Source organism: Schistocerca serialis, chromosome 4 (genome assembly GCF_023864345.2).
Source record: "Schistocerca serialis cubense isolate TAMUIC-IGC-003099 chromosome 4, iqSchSeri2.2, whole genome shotgun sequence".
Classification (NCBI taxonomy): Eukaryota; Metazoa; Arthropoda; class Insecta; order Orthoptera; family Acrididae; genus Schistocerca; species Schistocerca serialis.
Genome location: NC_064641.1, coordinates 618,930,068 through 618,955,232, shown reverse-complemented (window position 1 = coordinate 618,955,232; position 25,165 = coordinate 618,930,068).

Genomic DNA, 25,165 nt, shown 5'->3' with positions numbered 1-25,165 from the left:
CGTTCTGTCTGGAGTTCGCACCGTACCAGGACGATCAGCCGACTTTTTCTTCATAAATGATACAGTTGTTCGAAAAGAGTTACCTGAAGAAAATATTCTGTACCGATCAGGTGTCGAAACATTACTCTCGGCACTCAACAATGTACATAAAAGCAGTTGCATGGTGATAACAGGTTCATTACTTTTGAAATAATGTTCACCAGTGAAAGCAAGATATTGAACCACCCACTGCGTCATTCGTACTGATACTAGACGCTCTAACCAACAGAGTAAAACGCTCGGAGGTGACTGATTTCTCTCATCTAATTCTACTACGCAACTGTCCGCCTGCTTAGCTGAGTGGTAACTAGCTTGCCTCCCATGCAGCGGGTTCGGGTTCGGTTCCCGGCCGGGTTGGAAATTTACTCCGCCTGTGCACCGGGTGTTGTGTTGTCCTTATCATCCTCTCATCATCGTCAACGCGCAAGTCACCCAATGTTGCGTCCCATTAAATAAGGCTTCAACAAGGCGGCTGAACCCATACGGTTCTTGCCCGTCAACAATGCCATACCATCATTTTATTTTTTCACTCTGCAACTGAGATACAAGTGTTCATCATGCGCCATGCTGTACATCATACGACACTCTATGAGTGCGTTTGTGCTTCTAACAACCCTACCACAACAAAGGTAAAATTTAATTATGATTGTAGTGTTTCTCACGCTGCTAAATATTGCATTTTCGGGCAACAACAAAGTTATATTATGTGGCAGGTGTCATTAGAGCACAGTTAATAAAGTCATTTCATGAAATGATGGATAAACTAGGCACCCATTTTTTCGTGTTTCCGAAGCTGGTCTCGTTGTGAAATCATGGCTCAATCCTCGAAAATCTAGGTGGTGATGATTCCAAGCTCGGATGCAAAGAGGCCTAGGTGTTATTCTGCGATATTCAAAAGTTTTATAGATGTGTTTCATAAACCATTCCCGAAGATTAAACTTTTGCAAGTTAGCACAATGGTGATGTAAAAAAGGAATCAGCGCTCCGAATTTAAGTTACACTTCTTTTTTATTACTTTTGTTGCAATATCACGTAATACACAAAACATCACTTCACAATATAAAACATACTTGAAAATATCTTCCTCACTGTTAAAGTTCACATTTTATAAACTGACTACAATTTGCGTCTTTTCACCATGACGACCAAGACTTAACTCTCTTTAAGTACCAGTAAGTTTTGACTCTCATTATTTTCTCGTGGTGCAGTTTCGTGATCTGAGAGCCTGTCGGTACGTAACAGTAGCTCTGCTCTACTGTTTCATAGATGTTATTGTGTAATACATAGACCTCTCTGGCGGTCAGAGCTTGAAATTGTTTTTCGCGCGCTGCTGTGAAAACAGAAGATTGTATGTGCTTGTTTCCATGGTGTTGCCTGAATATATTCGCAATTTATTGAAACTTCCGTTGAGTTTTCCATTGTACGTACTTACCTTCTTTGTTTTTTTATAACAGTTTGAAGCATTACGTTACAAGTGAATGAGATAAAGTGGAAAATATAAGGCGGACTTATTAGTACCGTCAGGTTGTGCGAACACTTTATTGGAGCAACAACGCGTTACCTCTCACTAGTTGTTCTGTCCACTTTTTCTCACACAGAAATCCGTAAATACATTTGCCTGTGGAACAATTAGAACAAACAGGAAAGGTTTGCCAGGGAATTTACGTAAAGAAAAACGTCTAAATCAAATCACAGAGAGTCATCTTTAGACCTAACAGTATTTCAATGGAAGGAAAATAAAGTAGTGTATTTTGCGTCAAACTTCCATGGCATTGAACAGAGCGTAGTGACAAGAAAACAGAAAGATGGAACTAGTATGACTATACCATGTCCATTTATTGTATGTGATTACAATAAAAACATTGGTGGTGTGGATCATGCAGACAGATTACGGTCAACTTATGGTCTTGACAAGCGATCAAGGAAATGGTGGCACCGTCTCTTCTGGGGAGCAATAGAAATCGCTTTTGTCAATGCTTACGTCATTTTCAGTTCAAAAAAATGGTTCAAATGGCTCTGAGCACTATGGGACTCAACTGCTGAGGTCATTAGTCCCCTAGAACTTAGAACTAGTTAAACCTAACTAACCTAAGGACATCACAAACATCCATGCCCGAGGCAGGAGTCGAACCTGCGACCGTAGTGGTCTTGCGGTTCCAGACTGCAGCGCCTTTAACCACACGGCCACTTCGGCCAGCTCATTTTCAGTGATCTGCATGGGGCACTGCCACTGCTGGAATTCAGGCGTGCTGTGGCACTAGGGCTAATGAATGAACAGCAAGAGCCAAATCTCAAAAAGAGAAACTCTGGTAAAGATGAAATAACTCTCCCAAAGAGAAGGAAGGATAACTTTTCTGTTCCGAAGGATGTACGTCTTGGCAACCGAGGAAGCCATTTTGTAGTGTTCAGTTGTAAAAGAGGACGATGTGAAATGTGTGCGAAAAATAAATTTCAGTCGAGACCACATTCACAATGTAGTACATGTAAAGTGTATTTGTGCTGCAGTGAGAAAAAGAACTGTTTCCTACAATTTCATGAGGTATCACTAAATATGTGATATGTATATACTGTGAAAAATGTATAGCTAAGTTACTATGTATTGTGAAGTTGCTCTAGAATAAATCTATGCGAAATTTAAAAAAAGAATTCAGAAATATCATATTTCTGTTAATTAATTTTCTAATGTAAAAATATTTAATATTTATGAGGAATGAAGTACAAGTTATGAAAATTGGAGCATTTTTCTGCGCATGTTGTGATTCTGTCCATGGAGTCTGACGGTACTTCTGAGTACCAGGAGAGAAAAAAGTTGCAAAAAAAAAAAAAAATAAATTTACAAAAACCCCTACCGTCATTTGAGGCCACAATAGCATAAATTCTGCATAGAAAATGTTAAAAAGTAAATTTTTTATTATGTCAGGAAACAAAGGGTTAATAACCGCTTACACGTCCAAAAGTCAGAGTTACAAGTACGTCAAAGATCATAGTGACAAAAGAAAGAATTCACATAAGAATAATATCATTGCAATATAAACATATCGATGTATCAAAGTACCTCTACATTAATGAAATCAAATCTGAATGTTATCTCAGAAATATGTTAACTACTTTACAGAAACACAGTAGAATATTGCTGGTATCGAGAGGTTGAGGTGAGGTGCCGCAATGGTTACGTAATTGAAGTACCATTACATGCTTTATAACCAGGATATATTTTAATTTCTGTATGATTGCTCATCGTCGGTTGCAACTTTTGACCAGTTAAGTTTTTACATCATCAGTCTGAAGGCTTGGTCATTTTTTTAGCACCTTGGTGTTTCTTCAACCACGCTTACGCAGAAATTAGAGGACCTGTAAAACCAAACTCACTGGTAGAACTGCCAGTTTAAGCAGAGAAATATCAAAAGATAGTACTGGGAACACCCAAGTACGCACGATCTTAAGAGTCGTATGACGAATTCTTGATACCTCCCGTCTCCACAGAAGAGGATACGCCCACAGTGGTTGTAGGGAGGGAGGGAAGGAGTTAGGAACGAGGTAGTAAACGAGGCGAAGGGGGAAGGAGAAAAATAACCTGTTAGGGGGAAGACAACCGCGTGGCGAACAACAGATGTCCTGCCAGCGACAGCACGTGCGGGTTATTTAGAAGGAGATAATTTCTGTTATTCAGACAAATTGGACCGGCAGGGCGCGTCGCCACATTCCTGCAGCCAGGGGGCCCGTCGTAAATCAGGACCGTCTCTGGCGGCTGGCCCTGCGTCGCAGTGCGTGACGGTGCGTGCCGTGCTGGGCTGGGCTGGGCTGGGCTGGGCCGCTTCCTGCCTGTCTGCGGCGAGGCGGCGAGCGAGGGCGTTTGCGGGGACGATCGGATGTACACACGGAACTGAGAACTAGACAAGTACAGCAGACCACCTGGCCCCTTTTTCTTCTTTTCACTGCTTTATGCAGTAAGAGTGAGTATGGATAAGTTACAGATGGCAGTGCTCAGCAAAATCTAAATTACGGTGGAAGCCAATGGGTCTTTCATGTTACAAATTATATATCTGGACAGTGATTTCGCGATCTTCATCGTAAAAATCATGAGGGTACTGTCATTTACATGCAGTACATCAATCTAAGCAGCCGTTTTAGGTTGTTTTCAGATAATACTGTCGTTTACTGACTAGTAAAGTCATCAGAAAAAAATAAAAAACTATTTAGAAAAGCTATCTGAATGGTGTGAACATTGCAATTGACGCTAATAACGAAAAGTGTGAAGTAATGAGTGCTACAAGGAATCCGTTAAACTTCGGTTACATGATAAATCAGTCAAATCCAAAGGCCATAAATTCTACTAAATAGCTACAAATTACAATTACGAACAACTATAACTGGAAGGAACACATAGAAAAAGTTGTGGGGAAGGCTAACCAAAACCTGCGTTTTATTGGCAGGACACTTACGAAATGTAACAGATCTACTATGGAGACTACCTACACTACGCTTGTCTGTCCTCTTTTAGAATACTGCCGCGCGATGTGGGACCAGACATTGTTGACGAAATACTTCGAAAAAATTCAAAGAAGGGCAGCACTTTTTGTACTATTGCGAAATAGGGGAGAGAGTGTCACTCAAATGATACTGGATTTTGGGTGGACATCATTAAAACAAAGGCGTTTTTCGTTGCGGTAATATCTCCTCCCGAAATTTTAGTCACCAATTTTCTCTTCCAAATGCGAAAATATTTTGTTGACGACGATCTACACAGGGAGAAACAATTATCACAATAAAATAAGGGAAATCAGAGCTCGCACGAAAAGATATTCGTGTTCGTTTTTCCCGCACGCTGTAAGAGACTGGAATAATGCATAATTATTGTGAAACTGGTTCGAGGAACCCTCTGCCAGGCACTTGAATGTGATTTGCAGAGTATTCGTGAAGATGTAGATGTAAATCGCTACTAATCTTCTGTAACCACTCTCACTCGACAAACTGGAGAAAATTCCTGAGGTTTTCCCAGACAAGCTGAAATAATCTAGGGGTAAATCGGTGGAAGTTGTTCCTGGTTAATAAAAATTTTTTTCATCTATGTTTGTAGGTGTGTCGTAGAAAGAAGAAATTTCCACAAGATATTGGAGTAAAAAAAAAGTCTTGTATGTGAGTTCCTAATAGCAGATGAGATATTGGTCTGCTCGTTTCAAAATTTTTTGGAATGCTCTATTCGACTTACGCCTGTCATTATCCCGAAAGATTGTGGCTCTGACACTAGTCTGTTTCCATACATGGAAACCTGTCCTATTTCCACTTCCCGCCCCGAACAAATAAGACAATTTTATACTCATATCTGTTATCATTAGATAGTAAGCAGTCTCGTTAATATTGCTTCAAACCTCTCATAAATAAGGAAGAAACTGAAAAAAATCTATAGATTCACTTGAATCTGATAATCACAATGAAATTAAACATTATACGCACATCAAAAACTTTTCATCACCTTGGTTCCGAGAGTTCCGGAACCTGTACAGAAAATTAGAACAGAGATCAACATAAACATCATTTCCGCCCTTTTTATTGCTCATGAACACCACATTGCATGATGTCCCACCACACAGCGAGACCTTCAGTGGTGGTGGTCCACATTGCTGTACACTCTGGTACCTCTAATACCCAGTAGCACGTTCTCTTGCATTAATGCACGTCTGCATTCGTCGTGGCAGACTATCCACAAGTTCATCAAGGCACTGTTGGTCCAGATTGTCACACTGTTCAACGTCGATTCGGCGTAGATGCCTCAGAGTGATTGGTGGGTCACGTCGTCCATAAACAGCCTTTTTCAATCTATTCCAGACATGTTCGATAGCGTTCATGTCTGGCGAACATGCTGGCCACTCTAGTCGAGCGATGTTGTTATCCTGAAAGAACTCATTCACAAGATGTGCACTAGTAGCTCGAATTGTCGTCCATGAAGACGAATGCCTCGCCATTATGCTCCCGATGTAGTTGTACAATCGTTGGGATGATCGCATTCACGTATCGCACGGCTGTTTCGGCGCCTTTCATGACCCCAAGCGGCGTATGTCGGCCCCACTTAATGCCACCCCAAAACCCGCGGAACCTCCACCTTGCTGCACTCGGCACTCGTTGGACAGTGTGTCTAAGGCGTTCAGCCTGACCGGGTTGCCTCCAAACAGGCCTCCAATGATTGTCTGGTTGAAGGCATATGCGACGCTCATCGGTGAAGAGAACGTGATGCCAATCCTGAGCGGTCCATTTTGCATCTTGTTGGGCCCATTTGTACCGCGCTGCATGATGTAGTGGTTGCAAAGATGGACCTCGCTGTGGACGTCGGGAGAGAAGTTGCCCATTATACAGCCTATTGTGCACAGTTCGAGTCGTAACACGACGTCCTGTTTCAGCACGAAAAGCAGTATTCAAAATGGTGGCGTTGCTGTCAGGGTTCCTCCGAGCCATAATCTGTAGGTAGCGGACATCCACTGCAGTAGTAGCCCTTGGGTGGCCTGAGCGAAGCATGCCATCGACAGTTCCTATCTCTCTGTATCTCCTTCATCTCCGAGCGACGTCGCTTTGGTTCACTTCGAGACGCCTGGACACTTCGTTGTTGAGAGCTCTTCCTGGCATTAAGTAACAATAAGGACGCCATCGAACCGCTTTAATGACCGTCTAGGCATGCTTGAACTACAGACAACACGAGCTGTGTCCTTCCTTCCTGCTGGAATGAATGGAACTGATCGGCTGTAGGACCCCCTCTGTCTAATAGGCGCTGCACATGCATGGTTGTTTACATCTTATGGCGGGTTTAGTGATATCTCTGGTCTGTGTCTGTGATTCAATATCCACAGTCAACGTCTGTCTTCCGGAGTCTGGGAACTGAGGTGATTCAAAACTGTTTTTGATGTGTGTACGTTACGCGGCATGTCCATTAGAACTAGTATTCACATACACACCAATTGCAGTCTGGCGGTTGCTGTAATCACTGTGATCTCTTCAATGGATGTTTTTAGAAACGTCCCATACGAAAATCCGTATCTTTTCAGGACGTTCGATCATCGCTACACTAATCGCTGATGCAACCCCGAGACCGCTGATGTCTCCTACAAAAAGACTTGGGTCGCTTGGACATACAGTGATCAACCTGCTATTACGTTCCCTTGTGTGTTTTGCCAGTGTTTGCGGGGCACTCATGGAGATTGTAAACACTTTCCTTATCATTATACTTAAACAACTTCATTATAACTCTCACAAATTGTTTGCAATATTCATTTTTGAAAATTTATTGTACGTTTCGTTCTGTAGCTTCGCGTAATTGTTGTTGCAAATATATCACGCTCTTTCAATACATATTCAAGTTCAAGACTCTAATTTCTTTATGAAATGAAGAAATCAATGTTGTGGTACGAATTCCTGTAGTAGAAGAAAGGAGGAACATGTACGTATCTATGAAGAGAAAACTTTGGTCTCGTTTCTCCACCACCAACTTCGGAACGAATGCACAGCCGAGAAGTGAGGAGCGATAACTGAGAAGCAAAAACTATGTAGTAAGAACCATAAAACGGAATTTAAGAAGCGAGAACTTAAGAAAAGGGAGCTGAGAAAAGAGAACCGAAGATCAAGAACTTAGAAAAAGAACCGAAGAAGGAGAACTGAGGCCGGTTCTCGAGAACAACGAGAACGCATGTAAACGTAGATGTAGATGTAGATGAACCCACTGGAATCTAAACTTTTTCAGTTCTTATTTCTTTGTTTGCCCATCACTGCTAATATATAATTAAATGTTACCGATGAGCTTTTTCACCTGTCATGAGAGTGCTGAGTTGGAAGAGCAAACTAGGTGGTCAGAGTCGGTCTACCTAGAAAGGTCCATATAGTTCTATAGGGCAGATATAGCACATTAACGAACTTTATCGATCCCTTGCTTTTCATATAGGACAACAGCTCTGTATCCTTTCAAGCTGCGCGGCGAGCTATCTTCCGCCGGTAGTGCGCCGCCTTATAAGCCCGTTGGCGGATGAAGCCGCCGGAACTATTTGCGATATCGCGCCTGGCGCAGCAAAGTAGTTCCTCGGCTGCTGCGACCTCTGGTGAAGCTGTTCCGTAGGCTCCGCGAACGGGTAGCGGTCTCCGGCGGCCACTGGTGGATGACCTGGTGGTGTGTTGTGTTGTGGCTGCCGGTATGTCTTTGTTTTAACAACACAGACAACTTAGGTTTTCCTGGTGAATATATAACCTGCGATGCAGGAATCCCGTGTTAGTTGAACGTAAAGTGGGATGCCGATGGAGTAGGCGCTTCGATGTCCGAAGTGTGCGGCCACAGCAGTATCCCTGTGGTGACCCTTGCTTTGCACTTAATGGTATTGATTCACTTGTTTCAGTGTTATGTCGCACAGTAATTTACTTTCTCTCTCATGGCACAGCGTAGTTCTTACCCAAAAACGATATAATACGTAGAGAACGTGGGGAAATTGGGGCTGCTTAAGGAAAAGTTTAAAACAGACGAATTTCATGATGACGTCTTGTATGTTTGACACTTGAATAGTATTTAGGTAGTTTATCTTTCATATGAATCAAAGAAGAAACTAAATAATTTGGTAAAAGTATTTGAGAAACAGCATATAAAAAATTACTACATTCACTGCCATTACACAGCATAATGGGTGAGAATAGGCAAAACTTTCTGCATGTTTAATGGGCGCCATCAATATGTAATCAGCCATTCGGTTCAAGTACTTTATTCTACTTTTAATTTCTCTCTCACCGAAATACTTGATACGCGAATTAACACATAATAGCCACGAATACATATTTCCTTGCTTTTCAGCAATGCATGAATAAACGCTTTTTTTTAGTTTTGTAGCCATAAGCCGCGGACGTTAACTCCGGGATCGTAACAAGCCGTGCAATCGCCGTGAGCCCGTGAAGCACATGCATTGCAGCGGTACCATAATTCACTTTTCCTTATTTCTCGGCGTATAAAGCATTCAATTTCTTCCTGTGAAAAATCATAATTATCAATCGGACCGGAGTTTTTCCCACCTTGGAATACTGTTGCAAGGAAGAGAGGTAATAAATTCTGGGGAAAAAAAAATTGTTAGAAACAGAGACCCCAAGGGGTGCGTCTACCCGCTACGCAGAAGTACCATCGTTACACTCACATCGAAAAACACATGAAATGTATAACATGAATAGAAAGCGCAGGTAAACATGAATTTAGCTCCTCTCGCTGATGCCAAGAAATTATATTTTCTTGCAAAAGAAGCACGCAAAACACACATTCGCTTATCGTCGCCTTAGTCTTGTTACTCAGACCACCAGCAGCAACCGTGTAAGGTAACGACGGGCCCACGAAGATGTGCTACTGGATTCTAATCGATTCGAGCATTCCTAAGTACTTAAACAGCTGAAGCCACAATTACCTGCTAGCACCCAGTACCCCACGATCCCCCTACTGGCTAGGTGTGAGAAGCGGGTCACAGGTAATAATAATGTATGAGAAAATAAGCATTGTCAGGACTTATAAATACAGTCACGGAAAGAGGTATTCCTTTACCGTCGTTTATGTAGAATAACTGCATTTATTAGAACTAACAATCACAGCCTAAAATGTCAGTTGGTGAACTATCAGTATGGGGTTTCCTTCCTTACCTAAATTAGCCTTTTGCTAAAAGTAAATAAATGTTCTGTATCAGCTGCCTTCACACACATACGAAGAAAATTACATTTCACATGAATATGATGACAACGTAAATACTTTGTATCCTTTCCTCTCTTTCTCTTTGGTATCATTTCTGTTAATCTCTTTGGCATAAAATAACGCAATTTCTTGGTAATCTGTACGGTAATATTCTGTTATTTTGTTGTAGACATGGTTCCAGAGCAGTCTTACATCGTATTTCATGTTTTATGGCCATTCTTTCAAGCGTACCTCAAAGATGTTCTATCGGATTAAAGTCTGGGCACTGTGCTGTAAACTTGAGAACATGGAGAATGTCGTACAACTACAAGCGAACACTTTCCGGCGTATTACAAGCGTAATTTCCTTTCTGAAAGTAGTAATCTGTGCTTAAACCCAAGCTATCACGCTTCCTTCCGTTTTTTGTGCAGGGTTTCCTTTGGGATATTTATATACTGAAATCTGTCCATTTTGCCTGCAACAAAAACAAGTTGACCAACGGCAAATATAGCCATACATTCCCACAAATGAATGGCTCAAATGGCTCTGAGCACTATGGGACTAAACATCTGAGATCATCAGTCCCATAGATCTTAGAACTAAGTAAACCTAACTAACCAAAGGACATCACACACATCCATGCCCGAGGGAGGATTCGAATCTGCGTCCCTATCAGTCCCGCGGTTCCGAACTGAAGCGCCTAGAACCGCTCGGACATTCCCACTCATAATTTGCCTACCACCGTGATTTACTGTGGGTTGAATATGTTTGGGATTCAGCTCAGTATTTTGTCGTCTCCCCACCAAAATTCTGCCATCACATATAAATATTTTAAATTTACTTTCATCTGTGAACAGTACCTTGTCCTAGAAACTTGTGCCGTGGCTTATACGCTCTCGAACAGATTCAAGTCTCGATTCCTTGTTCGTCTTGCTGATATATGTTTGTCTAGCTTCATAGCGTGCAGCACTTAAAATGTAGCAGACAGCTCTTGCCTTCCAGAACTTATCATTACCATGTGCAGACAATGCAGAAGCTGTCAATTAGGATCTTTTTTGAGCATCCTTATCAACATATTTCGTTCTCTTGGCTTGAGCTTCTGTGGTCGACTTCTTGTTTCGCTATTAATAATAAATATTTCCTTCTCTATATCGTGATATTATCGACAGCACACTTGCCCGGCTTTTTCCAATATACCTAATATCAGCTGTTTCCGAAAACGATTTTCCCTTCTCATATTGGGAGATAACTATTTGACTTTGCTCTATATTTGGTTCCCTCCCTTCGCGTTCCATTTTGAGGTTGCACTGCATTCACCGCGTATTAGAATCAGCATACATGAGGACGAGATTGCCACTGAAATTGTTTTTAGCTACAAGCGGTTCGTTAGTCGTTTCTATACATCTCTAATAGTGTATGAATACTTCTGAAACGTCCCCTTGGAAAAATTAATGAATTACTGTGCTGGTAAACCCCTCACGTTATTTGATTTTCAAACAGCTGAGCAAAACTGAACGTACTCAGACATTTCTCACTTTACTTATTCTGATCATCACTAAACTGACACACAATATTTTTAGCGCAACGCAGTCTGACTCTCAATATTTCCTACAAAAGAATGGCCCTGACTAACAATAACCAATAACTTTCACGAATCACTTATAAAAATCTTCGTTACCCAAACTACTGCAATACAGTGTGCGCTGAATAAAAGATTCTAGCAACTGAAGGCATAACTACTGATAGGCATAGTTAGCAAATGAAAAATTTTGATAGAGAACAAACATTGTATTTACCTTAATAGTGTTCAAAAGTCATAATATATGTATCAGTTTATGACGTCCAGTCTTACAAATTTACTCTCTCTGATGGACACACGTCCAGATCATCCGCTCTCAAAACTCCGCCATCTCACTCCCGACACTTTTTTCCCACACTGTGTGAAGCCAGCTGGTACAGAATTTTTATTAACTTTTTGCAGAAGGCTGATTTAGTTAATCCTTTTGTAACAGTTGTGTTACTAAATGTGACACTTCTGTCAGTCAATGTAACTGGGTTTTCTCTTTTGATGCTGTCAATTGTCAGGATGAGCATTCTAAAGCATTCTGTCAGGGTGAAAATATTAAATAAATTAACTTTTCTCTCTTAACAACATGTGGGCAGGGTGGGTTCTTCCTTGGCTCGGGTATGAGGTCGAGTGAAACATCATTTTTACATAAGATAACTTTTATTGAAGATTTGTACAACTGTATCTTACGGGATGTTCTGGTTCGGAGAGCGGCAGCTGTGTTGTTTGTGAAGTCTTCTGCTGCGGCAGCGGCGGCGGCGGCGGCGGCGGCGTCTGATTACGCGTAGCGGTGTGTATCTCGTGTCGCCGTCTCGCCCAGTTGACTGGAGACGCGCAGCGCGAGGTGGCCCATTTAATTATTGCGAGCGAAGTCGTGCATCGGATGGTGAAACCTTGGATGTGGCGTCCCAGTGTTTCTCTTCTCTAAGCGGCCGCGTGTGTTGTGCGTCGACCAGCGGAGGGGCGTGGCGGGGCAAGGCCAGTGTCCCGAACTCGAACCACGGACTCCCGCTTGCCAGTCTTCGGCTGTCAGGTCTTCATCCCAGCTCACAGGTGACTGCTGAGGTGAGGCCGTCTCCTTCCCGTCCTCACGAGTCACCCAGGTACGTAAAAATCAGACTTCAAATACGTTTTATCTTCTGTCTTCTGGCGCCGCGGCTGCTGCTTGCTGTTCCATTACAGCGGCGGACTTGGTGCGTCTGTGCATGATGCAGTCTCTTCTTGCATGACGGTCTTCAGCACCGAAACTGACTGAAAACTACTGCTACTCTTCTTTTCTTCCTTCGTCTCTCATCTTCGTCTCCGTCCCCGTCTCCATCTTCGTCTTCGTCCCCGTCTTCATCTGTCGGGCCCACCGCGTCTCGCGTATTTATTAACTTCAGTTCACTGGAGGTGAACGACTTCGCGGCCATTGCCTCTTCTGTCACGTTGAAAAGCTTCTCGAAGAATCTTCTTGACCTCGGTCATTGGCTCTTGGAATGTAGGCAGGGGCCTCTGATCGCATGTGACTACTGAGAAACACGTGAGCCGGTCGGGCGATGCCCTGACGGCTGAATCGACAGTGCCCGCTTATGTGGAACTTGCTGACTTCACGGTCATTGTCTCTTCTGCTCTGCTGTTGTGCCCGCTGTGTGCCAGTATGTAACTCTCCAAACTAAACCAAGTTTTCCATTTATATTCTAATTTCTAGTTCACTTTGATTTCACTAATTTATTTACTTAAGTACCACTCAACACTTTTATGTGCACAGATTAGGAAGGGAACCCCATACTGTTAGTTTAGCAAATGACATCATTAGTTGTGATCTTAAGTTCTAATAAATGAAGTTATTCGACACAAACAATGGGGTACGAATACTTTTTCTCCATGACTGTATACCAGTGGTAGTGAGTTGATTTCGCTAAAATGCTTCGAAACCCCTAAATTTATGACTGAATGTGAAGTACCGTGAGCGTAGTGGGAATGCCTCGTGGAGTTTTCGTTGTTAACAGCGTAATGCAGTGCAGCCTCCAGAGAGCTGTACTTCGATGGTTTAGGCGCGTCCGCTAAGCAGAGCGAGACAGTCGCGAGGGGTGGCTGACTGCAGCGCGCGCTGGCTGCGGTGCGGCACAGCTGCAGGAGCCGTAAATCTGGCGGAGCCAGCAACAAGCGGCGGCTGCATTCCGCAGGGTGACCCCTCCGCCCCGTTCCGCCAGCAGCCAGCAGGCGTGCCCCCGGGGCTGAGGGCTCAGCCACAGCGGAGGTCCATCCGGAGGGCCGTGGCTGGGGGTTCCGGCCACAAACGGCATGCGGGCGTAATCGCTTCACTTGCCAGCACTACTTCTCCACACCGCTACTACATTTGTACAGCAGCCGAATGCGACGCAGCGGCTTTCTAGCCTAGGAGTACACGACACGGCAGTTCTAAATTACGAAGTCACAGTACTAACTGACAAAAGGACCACTGTTTTCAAAGTTTGTTGGTGAAGGACGTGCGACTCTGTCTGATACCGTACACTACCGACCAGGATGCAATCAGATGCAGTATTAGTTCGAGGAATATTTGTCTAATAGAACCCACTGCGCTACACTAGATGACGAAAGTTGCATAGAACTGTAAGTACGTAGGGTGTGCCGGAGGAATCGTAACAATGGATCAAATTTTTCAGTACGCATCGTAAATTTATCAGTCAAGATCAGTGGTACTATAAGGTTGTACTCTGACGATGACGATATCCACAAGAAAGTATCGTCGGTCGACGATCGTGAGGAACTGCAGAAACATTTAGGCAAAATTTCCGATTGAATTTCAGCTCCCTTTAAAAGTAGAGGCATGCGAGATAATGGCCATAAAGAAGGACTTGACCGTACCTCATAATGCTAATGTCTGATTAAGACCACGAGAAAGTACGACTAGGTAAGACGAATGGAATACATACATTTCGAACAAAATGTGAGAAAATTTTCACTTTTCTTTTCGTTTTAGAAACCACGATCGGTTTCGGTCCCCAAAGCCATTATTCAAAGATATATACCGGGCTTCCTGAGAAGTTAGCCGGCCAGAGTAGCCGAGCGGTTCGAGGCGCTACAGTCTGGAACCGCGAGACCGCTACGGTCGCAGGTTCGAATCCTGCCTCGGCAATGGATGTTTGTGTTGTCCTTAGGTTAGTTAGGTTTAAGTAATTCTAAGTTCTAGGGGACTGATGACCTCAGAAATCGCACAGTGCTCAGAGCCATTTGAACCATTTTTTTATTTTTATTTTTTTGAGAAGTCACAACACGATTGCACTGCCTCAGGCCGTCTGACGTATAACAACTGGATAACGGCCTTGGATGACGAAACCGATCGTGGTTTTCAAAATTAAAATAAAACTGCAATTGATCCTCACAGTTGCGAAATCTGTACCACAATGCTCCATGTGCTGGACAAAATAGCATACAACACGTAAAGTAAGTTAAAAGTAAACACTACTATTGCGAACAGCTACACTGTCTTAAAGAATACAAAGAAGTTGGGCGACATATATGGAACTTGATAACCGTGCTTCTACACCTGAAAGATATCTACTAAAATTTCGCACCAATCGCATAAGAGTGACACTAGTATTGCTACTTCGTTGTTGTTGTGGTCTTCAGTCCAGAGACTGGTTTGATGCAGTTCTCCATGCTACTCTGTCCTGTGCAAGCTTCTTCACCCCTAGTAACTAATGTACCATACATCCTTCTGAATCTGCTTAGTGTATGCATCTCTTGGTCTCCCTATACGATTTTTACCCTTCACGCTGCCCTCCATTACTAACTTGGAAATTCCTTAATGTCTCAAAACATGTCCTACCAACAGTTTCCTTCTTCTAGTCAAGTTGTGTCACAAATTCCTCTTCTCCCCATTTGTGTTCAATACCTCCTCATTAGTTACGTGATCTACTCATCTAATATTCAGCATTCTCCTGTAGTACCACATTTCGAAAGTTTGTTTTCTCTTCTTGTGTAAACTATATATCGTCCATGTTTCACATCCGTACATGCTTACATTCCATACAAATATTTTTAGGAAAGTCTTCCTGACACTTAAATCTAAACTATATGTTAACAAATTTCTCTTCTTCAGACGCGCTTTCCTTGCCATAGCCTGACTTCATTTTATATCCTCTCTACTTCGGCCATCATCAGTTATTTTTCTTCCTAAATAGCAAAACTCATCTACTACTTTAAGTGTCTCCTTTCCTAATCTAATTCACTCAGCATCACCTGATTTAATTAGACTATATTGCTACTAAGAGGATGCAAATCGGGTTTGCTTCAAATACACGCTGTTACGGTCGTGAGCGTTAGTTACATTTGAGGTTGTATGTGATGAGTTCATGTTAATCAAAAATGCATTTGAGGCGATAAAGACATTGTTATCAACACTTCACTGAGTTTAAACGAGGTCGTGTAACAGGGCTACGGTAAGCTGGATGTTCCTCCTGCAATATTGAAAGAAAGCTTGCCAGGAATGTAATCACTGTACATGATTGCTGGCAGTGGCGATCACGATAATGTACTGTAGCAGGAGTACGAGAGGTGGCGTTGTGGTTAGCACATTGGACTCGCATTCGGGAGGACGACGGTTCAAACCCATGTCCGGCAATACTGGTATAGGTTTCCCTAAATCGCTTCAGGCAAATGCCGGGATGGTTCCTTTGAAAGGACTGATGACCTCTCTGTTCGGTCCCTCCCTCAAATCAACCATCCAACTGTCGCAAGAAGAAGACCGGAGTCCAAATGGCCACGTGCTGCTAACGGGAGGGAAGCTCATCGTTTTCTGTTACAGCTCTGGTGCATCTTCCTGCATCTTCAGTAGCAATATGAGCAGCAATTGGCACCACAATGACACAAAGAACTGTTAAATGTCGCTTTTTTCAAATAAATCTCCGAGCCAGGGTCCCTGTAGCGTACATTCAATTGACCCCAAACCACCGTCGTTTGGGACTGCAGTGGTGTCATGCGAGAGCTCAAATAAAGAACGAGGAGTTTTCAGAGCCTGCAACGAACTTATCTGCGTGCTCGACACACTGGGCCTACATCTGGAGTTATGGTCTGGGGTGCGATTTGAAATCACAGCAGGAGCACTGTCGTGGCTATCTCGCGCACCCTGACTGTCAATTTGTGCGTCAGTTTGGTGGTACGACCTGTTGTGGTGCCATTAAGAACAGCATTCGTGGGGTTGCTTTTCCAACAATATAACGCTCTCCCACATACCGCTGTTTTAACTCAATAAGTTGTACAGAATGTCGATATGTTGCCTTGGCCTGCTCGAACATCAGATCCGTCTTCACTCGGGCACGTATTGGACATTATCGGATGACAGCTCCAGTGTCATCCACAACCAGTATTATCCGTCTTTGTATAGACTGACCAAGTGCAACACGCATCGAAGTTCATCCCACAAATTGACGGTCGACACCTGTACAGCATGATATATGCAGGTTTGCATGCTTGCACTGTACATTCTGGCGACTACACTAGTTACTAATGGTCCAACATTTCACATTTGCTACTGCTTATCTCACGCTTATATTAATCTGTGGTCTTGCAGTCTTAATCACTTAAGTAAGTTACCTAGACAAATATATTCCCAAAATATCATTACTCAACAGCAATTAGTTTTTGGTGTAGCAATTTTTTCCTTTAGGGTATTTTTGGTACAAAGGAACAGTAAGCTCGTATATTTCAAACGATAAATTCTCAAATGGAGGAAGTAGTATCTGTGAGTAAAAATTGGTGTACAGGAATCAATTCTGAAGGGGCAAGTTCAAATCATGAAATCAGTTCTGATATTAAAAATGTTGATAACAAAGTGGATAAGGTAGAGGAACTAGCTGGAAGTGGAATCGATGAGGTATTTAGCAGTGTGGAAGGCTGTTATCCTAAGCAAAATACACTTGAAAGTTGACTAAGTAGGCAAGCAGTGAATTACGGGACGCAGTAGTTGATTTAGAGGTTAAACTAGTAGAAAGTAAAAGTGATGTTGAGGACGAATTCAGTGGCGAAGCAGGGCAGCAGGAACAGCAAGCAGAGATTTCGAGCTACACTGGGAATTAAAACTGCGAAATATGTCGGATAAGGTAACGAATGTCCTGACTGAAATTTTGAAATGCGAGATTGATGAAACGGGTAAAAACTGTGGCAAAATACGGCTGCAGGAACAGAAGTGAGACGTCACGTGTATTACAAGAGATCAAAATAGTGATAATAAGACGGAAAAAGCTGTGGAATTTTACGTTAAAAATGTAAAACGCGAAGTTATTGTTGAGACCGATGACAGCAACGAAGCAATGCAGCGGGAACAAGTAACAGAAAAAAAGTATTTTTCTGGGGATCTCATTGGTGATAACAAGAAGAATTTTCATGATTGTAAGTGTTGTAAATTTAGGTATGAGGATCGCATGAGGATGTCTGGGGGGCCGGCGAATCACAGAACGCAAAATTGAGAAAAAGCGATGGGATAATTAAGTTTCAGCACATGTTAGGTCAGGGGCTGGCAAGACAAATTAGCTAGGAAAAGGACGTCTAATGGAAGGAATTTGCTTGCGCATAATGATGTGATAGATGAGGCACAAAGATATCATTAGGAAGGTAGACCTGGAGCAGTATGAAGTGAAGTAGCAGAAATGAGAACACACAGAAGGTAGATAAAAGTGCTTTTGATTTACATAATGAAGATATGAGGTCTGAACTTTTTGTTTTAAAAAGGAGGAGAGGCAGAGACTTGGTGTTGGGTGTATTGAAAATTCCGAAGAGGTACTATATAGTAGAAACAATTTAAGTGATGTAAGTAAGTGGAAGAATTTTAGATCAAGGCATCAATGAAGGTGGCATAGCGGTGGTCCAGCAGCAGCAAACGAATTTTATTTTGTATCGGTGGAAGTAGGTGAAGATATCTGTGAAGAAAGCATGGCAGTGGTCTCGTCAGCTGGAGGTGATTTTTCTGAAGTATTGGGGGAAGTGGGTGATTTATTGATAAAGTGAAAATTGTGTTTTAGATGATAAAGTTCCTATCGTAGAAGCTAACGATTTAGATATTTCACAGGATATAGTTTGTGCACCTATCTCTGTTGATGGAAGTGAACCGATGGCTATTGATGGAAACGTGATTTGAGGGCGGATGTGAAGAATGAGTGGGAGGACAACGTGGTAACTGGGAGGTTATCCTTCTTAATGCAGTTATATATTTGCTTTTCGTGGAAAAATAATAAAGTAGCAAGGGAATTTGAATAGAGAGAAGATGAAATAGAGGCAGAGTTAGATCCAGTCTTGGAGGAAGCGACTGTATTATGAATTCAGATAAGATGCTACGAAGTAGCGGCAAATTTTTTGATATAGACGTTAGTTTAGTGGGGGTAACTTTATAATGTATCGGTGAATGCTGGAGAACATGTTTATGATGAATTTAGAATGTATCGGCGGATGTTGTTGAAGGTGTTTATGGAGAAGCTTATGTTGTTTCGACGGAAGAGAATGGCTCAAATGGCTCTGAGCACTATGCGACTTAACTTCTGAGGTCATCAGTCGCCTAGAACTTAGAACTAATTAAACCTAACGAACCTAAGGACATCACACACATCCATGCCCAAGGCAGGATTCGAACCTGCGACCGTAGCGGTCACGCGGTTCCAGACTGAAGCGCTTTTAACCGCACGGCCACACCGGCCGGCGGAAGAGAATAATGTGTTGTTAAATCGAAATGAAGTTGATGTTTAAGTGATGCAATTAAGTGTGAAGGAGTTGCGGCCACTGCAGTCGTTACTATAAATAAAGAAATCAGTATATTTACTACCAAACAAGTAGGTGAACTGCCAAACAAGAAGGTGAACCGGCGGCTTTTGATGGAAACCTAAATTCTGAGTGTAACTTGAAAGAGGATGAAAACAGAGGCGTTCTAAAAAGCATGTAGATTTTATTGCTTATTAATGGGAGAGAAAAAGTGGGTAGTGAGATTTTAAGGTGTGATTATGGTGTTAACTAATATCCTGTAATTAATATATGTGCAGTGAAAAAAAAAAATCGGGAGAGAGACATGGCAAGCGATTTGTAAAGAGAAAAATGAGCGAACGAAGATGAAATTAATAATGTGCAATGTGCAAATATGAAAATCGTTTCTGAAGTAAGAAAGTGTCCGCTTCTAAATATGAAACATGGTACCCAGCAGTATTTAAAATTTTTTGTGTATAAATATACAAGTCAATTAGTGTATGAAGAAAGAGCCCTCTAATTTGATCACGTGCATAAGCGGAAGAAGTTGAAGTTTAAAAGGTACTCACACTGGAGGTAGGAGTGTTATGAGAGGCAGCGATGGCACAGTTGCACGTTGCGGAGCACGAAATTGTGATGTATATGTAGATTAAAGAATACAGGTGTACGCGTGTTTGATGAGCTACATTGTAAGAATTTTAGCGGCATGTGCAGAATTGTAACTGTATGAAAAACTGGTAGTATGATAAAATACGAAGAGAAATTAGGAGGCTCACGAAAGTGTTGCCGGAGGTAGCAAGGAAAGTGGTGTAACTGATTTATGGAGATCGACAGATTGTCATACCTGCTGGTTTGATATGTAGGTGAAGCTCGAATTTATATGCAGAGAATACCTAACTCTATCGTCATATTTATGGGAATAGCTTCGATTTGCCATATATAATTTGGAAGGATTTGTTTATATACTCAAATGTTTGTAAGCTGATGATGGATTAACTGTGAGTGTTATAGGTAGTCAAAAAGTGAAAAATTAGTTGCGTGTAAAAAAACTGAAGTGAATGTTAAGTTCTGTGTAGCACAGCCTAAAGTTGTTGAAAGAATATCCATTGGGAGAGACCTGCTCGGAAACTTTATTAAAGAGTTGTAAAGCTAAGTAGTTTATAAAAACAGTTCACAATTATTGTTTGTTTGTCTGATGCATTCCTCTAACATGAAAACCATGTTTTCTAATGGGAATGTGTAATTAACTTTGGAAATACTAATACTATAAATCAAGAATATTTTGCTAATGTCGTAAGTCATGCAGAATTGCTGTTTAGCTTGTGTATGTATGGATTCCACTGGGGAGGGAGTTCAGAGATGGATGTGTAGGTTCTCGTTGTAGCATATTATGAAGGAAGTCTGTAGCAGAGTCGTACTTCGACAGTTTAATCTTCAGTCATGACGGTGGCTACGAAATGACACTTTGGTTGGTGCAGCATTTGGATCAGGATGCCGAGGAGAAAGACGACAGCTTCCTAGCACGAACTTCGACAGCTTAACATCATTGTCGTGAAATGTAAAAGAGTGAATGGGCCGTGCGACTACAGGATGAAACGTTGGATTACACAACAAACTAAAGTTGAATGAGAGAATGTATTTTATAACAGAAGTACAAGCTTACATTGAAAATTGACGTCATGATGCGAATGACTTAAAGGAAAATGCTAATCATTGCTTCGTTCCTTCTTTATACTGGCATTTACTTAATGTGCAAGACTTGTGTGATTTATTTTAAGTTTCTATGTCTTTTTTTTTTGTTCCTATCTTCCTTATGATGCTCATGTTGTTACCTTCACCACTATAAAGTTATTTCACTCTTTTGCTCTGACAGAAGTACAAAGCATGTTTCGTTTTTAGTAAGCAAAACTGGTGCTACTGATGTGTCTACTTAGGTAGCTAAATGGTGTATTAAATGGAGTGTGTAAGACCGATATACTGGCGAAAATTCGGCCACGTTAAACTTTAAGATGAGCTTGACCAGCATGCGCAGGATCGGATGGGGTCGATGGGAGGGGGGTCCTCGAGGACGGACTCACACGCGCCGGTAAAGGCACGACCAGAGGCAGGTAATCGACTCCTGTTCCCGCAGAAGCTGGCGGCCAAGGTGAGCTTGTGAGCCACTGGCCGGCAACGTGAAAGTGGCGATGCAGGAAAAGTTTGTAGAGGCTGTGTTAGCCACTGCTTGGAATATGTCGATAATCAAACGTTCTTAATTCTGTAATAATTCGATGGTTCGTCGTAGCATAAGTGCAAACATACCAGCATCATCACAGCACTGAGACATGCCTGTTGGAATATTAACACTCTATACATATAAAATTCTATTGGACTTAGATGTCAGCAGCAAATGAACATTATCACACTATAGTATGAAAATTAATAACTGCTGAACGCTGCATGATGTCTCAATAAACAAGTTACGGGATACACGCTAGCACTACAGCCATCATTTCCCAGTGTCTCACATTCATACCTATTTTATTTGTTCGGGTATTACCAATTTTATATTTTTGTTAGTGAGATACCTCATATCATCAAACCCACCAGTCACACAGTCACATAGTGGAGCAAATCTCGTGTTGTGTACATCACATTGTGGTATTTGTCAAGACTGACAATTAATATCTAATTTATTTAACGAGTAGTCAGACTGGCCAGCATTAAAAACAATTTTAATTTAAAGACGGTGAAGTATGCATATGATTTGATGATATTAGTAGATTGAGCAAAATACTAACACGAATTCTTTACAGACGAATGGAAAAACTAGTAGAAGCCGACCTCGGGGAAGACCAGTTTGGATTCCGTAGAAACACTGGAACACGGGAGGCAATACTGACCTTACGACTTATCTTAGAAGAAAGATTAAGGAAAGGTAAACCTACGTTTCTAGCATTTGTAGACTTAGAGAAAGCTTTTGACAATGTTGACTGGAATACTCTCTTTCAAATTCTGAAGCTGGCATGGGTAAAATACAGGGAGCGAAAGGCTATTTACAATTTGTACAGAAACCAGATGGCAGTTATAAGAGTCGAGGGACATGAAAGGGAAGCAGTGGTTGGGAAGGGAGTAAGACAGGGTTGTACCCTCTCCCCGATGTTATTCAATCTGTATATTGAGCAAGCAGTAAAGGAAACAAAAGAAAAATTCGGAGTAGGTATTAAAATCCATGGAGAAGAAATAAAAACTTTGAGGTTCGCCGATGACTTTGTAATTCTGTCAGAGACAGCAAAGGACTTGGAAGAGCAGTTGAATGGAATGGACAGTGTCTTGAAAGGAGGATATAAGATGAACATCAACAAAAGCAAAACGAGGATACTGGAATGTAGTCGAATTAAGTCGGGTGATGCTGAGGGAATTAGATTAGGAAATGAGACACTTGAAGTAGTAAGGGAGTTTTGCTGTTTGGGGAGCAAAATAACTGATTATGGTCGAAGTAGAGAGGATATAAAATGTAGACTGGCAATGGCAAGGAAAGCGTTTCTGAAGAAGAGAAATTTGTTAACATCGAGTATAGATTTAAGTGTCAGGAAGTAATTTCTGAAAGTATTTGTATGGAGTGTAGCCATGTATGGAAGTGAAACATGGACGATAAATAGTTTGGACAAGAAGAGAATAGAAGCTTTCGAAATGTGGTGCTACAGAAGAATGCTGAAGATTAGATGGGTAGATCACATTACTAATGAGGAAGTATTGAATAGGATCGGGGAGAAGAGAAGTTTGTGGCACAACTTGACCAGAAGAAGGGATCGGTTGGTAGGACATGTTCTGAGGCATCAAGGGATCACCAATTTAGTATTGGAGGGCAGCGTGGAGGGTAAAAATCGTAGGGTGAGACCAAGAGATGAATACACTGAGCAGATTCAGAAGGATGTAGGTTGCAGTAGGTACTGGGAGATGAAGAGGCTTGCACAGGATAGAGTAGCATGGAGAGCTGCATCAAACCAGTCTCAGGACTGAAGACTACAACAACAATAGTAGATTGAGTGCGAGACATCACTTCAATAAAGCAGGCCAAGGACATGTATGTATACAGTCCGAATGTTTACCATCTTCAGTTCTTATAAGCGTGAACGCGCTAGTACCTTGTAAGGTAATTATGTAGGGTTTGGTGTCAATAGATTCATGAAACATCAATTTTAAGTGAACGTGTGTAGTAACAGTGCACAATCGCTCGTGTTCATGGGGTGCAGCAGTTTGACGCTCAAGCGTTCTGGTTGGTTCTGGGGCTGAGGAAGAATTCGTGGAGCAGTTGCTAAAATTATGTTTAGGAACTCCGGAGAGAAGCCACAGTGTGTACTAGGTGTGGGGTGTCTGGACGTATCGGATGTAGGTAAAGTGTTGATTTCTGTATGGCAAGCGGTCGGAAATACTTTAACTTTTGATGATAGTTATAAATTCTCCAAGTGGTGTGCGACTTAGGTTGAGATACTCTATTTATGGACCAATGATACTTTATTAGCCTAATGGGATTTTACTACCAATCAGTTTACACATTTATGTAAATTTTATTGCACTGGAGGATCATTGTGAATTTTGTTACAAATTTAAAAGATACTCTGTAGGACCACCATCTGTCAGTTTCGATGTTTTTGACTGATTGAATAAATCAGTACACACAGCATAAATGTTTGTTGTCACCTTTATCAGTTATTCACTGAAAGTCACCCTATTTCACTTATTACTCATATTTTAACTCTTGAAATTGTGTTACTTAATAATTGCAAGGAAATCTATTGCTGGGCATGAAAGCAGACGTGTATGGCTCGACCCTATGACTATACCGAGACAGATATTTTTAATAGAGCAGTAATCTCCCAAGTATCAATCCCTTAAGGTACGTGGCTACGGCAGTCTCACTTGTTGATGGAAAAAGGGGAAAAACGCAGCTATACCTTTCGTGTGTCAGGAATACGTAATTAGGACTCTGAGGCTCCTAACACGGGTCGTACATTGCAGCTGGAGTGTTTATAAATCACATGTTCAGTGTTCGACAGGGATTTGCCTTATATGTTTTGCCTTTCGCGCACTTATGAAGCTACTGCTATACGAAAAACTTCTGCAAGAATTTCGAGTCAGTGGCTCTGCCAGTCAGTTAGTCTGTAATAATATGTCTTAGCAACCTCGTTATTACTGAGTTGAGAGTTAAAGAAACAGAATGAAAGTGTGAGAATTATTGAACTGGCCTGTCAACATGAAGCTTGTGAGAGAGAATTTCGTGACATGGCTGAGAATAATGGAGACAAATGGAACAATCTTCACGAAAGGTTTCAAAATATGCCTACACTAACTCGAGGAGATTAATAGTGCTAATATGAATCCAAATTTCGGATACCTGGAGTATAGGATTACCATTGTAGGTCAACTTAAGAGAGGAAGCTCAGACACATGAGGACAATGTACTGCGTGATTTAGCTGGGATGATAACAACACCGCAGGGATAAAGAGGAAGTCTGAGATGAGATTAGTAATGGCACCATAGGGGACGATAAAACTCTTAGAGAATATACTGCGGAAAATCGGGTAGCAACCAAAGAATTGCAGAATACCCTGGATGCCTTAAACTTGGCTACCACGAGGGAGATAATTCAATGCAAAATATAAAGTAATAGATCTTAAACTTTTCCACAGTGCAAGCATACTGACACAGTAATTTTACGAAATGAGCCATGGTTCTGCTTTCATCACGACCAAAGTGACTGTCCAGCGTCTTATGAGCAAGACCTAAGACGACTCAACATTGTCATGCGGATAAATGAATCACATTCGATATGACCTATTTTCTGCTTGAAACTAATGGTTTTCCTCTGCTTTTCGTCAATAACACATCCCAAACTTGACTATATTACTGAAAGTAGGTAATAGTTTAAATGTGACTCTTCTTTCGATATCAAGAAGTTGATCAAACTAAATAAGCAATAAATAAGTGAACAAATAAATAAATAAATAGAATAAATGTAATGGAATGAGTAGATATACATAGGGTGCCAACGCTGATATAATCGATGACTCATCAGATCTCCAACCATCCCCTCCTCCAACGAAGCCATGTTCTGTTCTTAGATTTCCCCACTCCCTTGATATAGGCCAATCACACTGTGTGTAAAAGGCAGGAAATTCAAAACTTGGTATGAAAT